Below are 5,094 nucleotides of genomic sequence, written 5' to 3' on the forward strand. Positions count from 1 at the left end.
CAAATCCCATAATAAATCAACTGCCTATCCCTATTGTTGGTGTGCTGTCTGTGATTTAATGGCTGCTTCCTCACCCAAGAACAACTCAGTTACAATAAAAAAAATCTTTAATTTAAGGATTATTTTGTGTGCATTGCGAGAAAACTGTTTTATAAGTTGAGCAAATCATTGGGTTTTCCCAACAATCACAGTGTTTTCTTTACCCTGTGAAAGAAAGACTGTGCTGGTTGCTGAAGCTTCCTTTCTATCTATTACACATATCTCTGTACTGAGGTGAGCATGGTTGGTTGCTGAGGGGTAAGGGTGTGTGGAGGGGCTTTGGGGTTGGTAGTGCATATCTCCCCCAGACATCTTGGCAGTCCATTCTACGGCATCAAAAAGACATACAGGACAAACGCTAAAGCATGCACACATATCTATCACAACTGTAATAACTAATGTGCAATGACTAATGTGCAATAATCTATTTAATACACTGGGCTACAACCCGTGCAATAATCCTGAAGTAGTGACTTCTGCTGCTATCAACACCTGAACATATGTCAGTACACATGTATGTATGTATGTATGTATATACAAATGTATGCACGTATGTATATGCACATATATACGTGTAGGTACGTATGTATGTAGGCGTATAGGTATATATATATATATATATATATATATATATATATATATATATATATATATATATATATATGTATATATGTTTATATATATATATATATATATATATATATATATATATAGAGAGAGAGAGAGAGAGAGAGAGAGAGAGAGAGAGATCACTATGAATGTAAATAAGACATCATATGCCCATTCCTATTTCTTTTTGTATTTTTTTTTTTGTATTCTTTTTGATCCATTGTGTATATGAAGATTCACTGTATATAACTCAATGCACCTTTCCTACTCTGCACCTTCCTGTATGAGCCGATATGGCAAGTGAATTTCTTCATTGTGAGATCAATAAAGCCTATCTTATCTTATCTTATATCTGGAGGCAACCTGGCACGTATGTTTTTGGACTGTGGGAAGAAACTAACCTGACTCTCGTTCCGCTGAGTTCCACATGGCTCCACATCTGGAATCGCTGCTATTGGGAGGGATTTTAATACCACACAAAATGGACGAGCCAATCAGGATCTCCGGGCGGGATGTGAAGTTGATGTGACGTATCAGAGAAGTGTCTGGCTTGTAGCGAGGAAGCTAGGGCTAACATTGATGCTGCTGTTTCATCAGTGTTGTCCAATCTACTGAATATTAATTCTTTTAAAAGAACACCAGAGAACGGCTTTGAAGGCTTTTATTAGTGGAAATGATGTTTTCGCCCTTCTCCCAACCTGGTTTGGCAAGAGCTTGTAGCATGTCAGTAAAGATGACAGACAAGTGATTTATTCAATCATATGCAAGGATTTTTTATAAGGCCCCTCCTTCTGAAATACGTCGCCAATGGAGCAATCCCAGACAGATGTGTGGAGCTCTGCAGAACTACACCCATCTGGCCAGAGAGTCAGGTTAGGAAGAAACCAAGGTACCCAGAGATACATGCAAGAAGGCACAGGACAGGATTTAACTTTAGGATCTTTTTGCCTCAATGCAACGGCCCCATGCAATGCATTACCGTGTAGCTCCACAATCAAACTAAAGCTTTATTTTATGAACCAGTTGAACAGCTGTTTTTCTTTAGGTTTTGACCAAACCGAATCAAACAGAACCGCATAGAGATGCAGCATGTTAAAATCTGAATTATTAACTTCGCTTGTCTGTTGTCACGTCAAAACAGAGTAAATAGGCATGACAACGCCGTCAGCGGGAGCTAGGACCGGGTTTATCGAAGGCTAAAGCTGTGTGTGTTGAGTCAGATCCCCCTTTGGGAACACATTACAGTTCTGCAGGGACAAAACACCTGTCACTGACAAGAAAAGAGTGCATCAGTGATGAGTGAGTTATCCATCCATCCATTGACTCTACTAATTACCCTTGAGGGGGTGCTGAGGATGTTTATCTCCAGCGGTTATTGGGCAAGAAGCAGGGTACACCCTGGACAGAGGTCTCCAGTCCATCACAGGGCGACACACACGAGTACAGGCGTGTTTTTAAAATGTGAGAGAAAGCTGGAGAACCCAGAGAACTCACGCATGCACAGGGAGAACATGCAAACTCCATGGTAGAAGAGCCCAGGCCAGGGTTTGAACCCGGGACCTTCTCGCTGCAAGGCCACAGTGCTAACACCACCGTGCAGTTAATCGTAAAACAGACCACTAAATTTAATAATTTACTGCGATTTAAAAATGCTAAATTTCTAAACAAATAACTGGCATTGATTTCTGATTAATACATGTATGGGAAAAACAATTAGCAGATCCATTGGTGATCCAAATAACTGTCAGTAAAGATGTCTGTGCTGATGTTAAACATACACAATGACTAAACCATGTTTGTACCCAGTTCTCTTTATCTTCTTCCCTTTCATTCTTTCTTTTTAACATTAAAACAAACGTACATGTTTTAACTCATTGATCTGTCTAGTGTAGCCGGAGATCCGGTTCGGGGGAGACAAAGTGAGACCTGATACAGGTTCATCCCAATCAGTTACAATACCTGAAAGCTGATTTATCACATTAACTCAATTCAAAAAAAGAAACTCATGCATTCATGACATATAGAGATTTGTTTGAAGGATTCTGGCCGACACGTCGAGATCTTCCAGACCAAACCTGCTCACCTGGGTCTTTATGGGTCGTGCTTTGTACACTAGAGAGTGCGGTCAGGGATAAATTTGTTCAAGATATCATTGCATGATTTCCAAACAGACTTCCAAAAAGCTGAACTCAATGATGCGGAGGTGTGGGGGAATACCTTTTTGTATGACCAATTATGTGACTTGATCCTTGGGCTAATTTCTCTAATCCAGAGTTTCACAATGTTGGGTTTCAGTCGCTGTTGCAATATCCGTATGTGTGCAATATTGCAGTTGGAGAGGACTGCTTGGACGCTCTATTTTATAGTGTATAATATCAAGTGTCAGGCGCTCCGTGCTGAATATCTGTAGCACGTTTGGCCTGCTGAACCAACTAACTTCCTTCAACGCCCACACCGAGCCTATTTCCTAAAGCTCAGAGAGCGGTGGGGTATGGAAAGTGTCCTGAAAAGCAAAAGAGAGTTAATCGTAACCGATGTAGTTTTGGCAATTTTCCGCAATGATATCGCAGTTAATATTTATAGAAATTGTGCAGCCCTAATCTGCCATGAAAAATGATGGCGGACTGGACGAAATCCGTCATTCTAAGAAAAAGGATGATGACATAAACGCTGAATATGTGCAAACCTCTGACCTGAACTGTAAACTAATTCACTTTTCTTTTTTTACAGACAAAGAGACAATGCATGGTTAGTTTATTTGCTCTAGAAAGGCAAAATGCACTTTCTGCCTGTGAGGGTAAAAAAATATATACACAGTAATAACAAAAAATAAATCACAAAATCTGCAGTGAGTTTACAGTTTCCAAACGCTTGACCCGGATCATGTGGGCTCTGTGCTGGGGGTTGCATCATCTGCAGCAGCAAAGCGAGTGCAGAGATGTTAATACCACCCTCTCTGTGTTTATTGACTTTAGAAAAAAGAAGCAAAGGGGAGGGGGGAGGAGGGGGGGGGGGGCAACCTGCATGCGTGTGTGAATATTCATTCTGGTTGTGGACCAGGAGCATGATATAGTACAACTGGGATTACGCACATAAATTACACTCCCACAAACAAACGGTGGAAAATAACTACATCTTCTCTGAGGCTTGCGTTGCATATTTATTAAGGCGTAGCCCGCCCCTGGCCACATGCTCGCTGTATGTGGGTGTGGGATGGGAGTGAGCTGACTGTTTGGTGCAGAGGGAATGCCCGGAGTCTCAGCCGCCCTCCCTGTTACCTGTATAAGGGGGGGGGGGGGGGGGCTTCAGCAACAGGCCGAGGAGGGGTCAGCTGGGGATTTGACGTGTGTGGCTGAATCCTTCTTATCACCTCTGCTTTCCCTAACAGCTGTCTTGGGAGCCGGGATGCAGGTCTTTGGGCATATTTGGAGGATCTAGATATTAAATCCAGCTCTGAATCACCAGGCTGGATAATTTGATGCAGACAGGAGAGAGAGACGGGTGGGGGTGTGGGGGGGGGTGGGGGGTGCAACAAGCTGATATTACCCTATCAGAGTATCAGAAGCATGTTCTTTGAAACTTTCTCATTCAGCAGAAGGTCGCGGCGCTTGCTGCAGTCCCATATTAAGGACATTATTAAAGACCTTTTGGTGTGTCTGTCTTTCTTGGCGCCTGCAGACTGCTGAATGGTAAACAGCAGAATGGCTTCCTCATTACCTCCTGAAAACATGCAGACAAACGGCACCAATCACGGAGCAGATATGTGCTGCTCAACAACAGATTTTGTGACTCAGTTTTTTTCTTTTTTTTTTTTTCCAACATAAATAGCGAGAAAGCAAACACCCTCTCCCCTCTCGTAGGTCGACCTCCGATTGCTTAGTAACTTCAATGCTTGCGTGTTTTGTCCTTGACACGCACAAGAGGGGAAAAAAAAAAAAAACATGGGAGAAACAAAAAAAAAAAAGGCACCCCGAGTAATATCTGAGGCTCTTTCACACAACCACGGCACATCATAGTGAGCTATGTTCTCCGAATAATTAGTGGATAACCTGTTAGGGGCAGCAGCGGAGCGTTGCTGGGAGTCACTAATGAATAGTCTCATAATCGCTTCCTAGGTTAGATTAGAAGGACGCCATTAACATCAACTCATCTGCCTGGACATCTGACGCATGAAAGGAGGCCCATCCAGCCGCAATCATCCAGTTAGTTTCTTTTTAAGCGGGCCTTTATCAAAGTCTACTTTCATCTCTGGCGCGCGACTTTCTCGGGAGGTGGCGAAGGGGGCGCACAATGCAGCGCCAGCAGGCCTCGCTCTGCCACGTCGGGTGGATGTTTTGTCATTTGTCGGCTTCAATTAATCCAGCCGAAAGGCCCCGCTGAAAGTTGCGGTGTGATGTCCCCGGTCCCCGGAGAGGGGCCAGGGACCGCGGGGGGCTCCTAGAGGAA

Source organism: Fundulus heteroclitus, chromosome 23 (assembly GCF_011125445.2).
Source record: "Fundulus heteroclitus isolate FHET01 chromosome 23, MU-UCD_Fhet_4.1, whole genome shotgun sequence".
NCBI classification, from domain to species: domain Eukaryota; kingdom Metazoa; phylum Chordata; class Actinopteri; order Cyprinodontiformes; family Fundulidae; genus Fundulus; species Fundulus heteroclitus.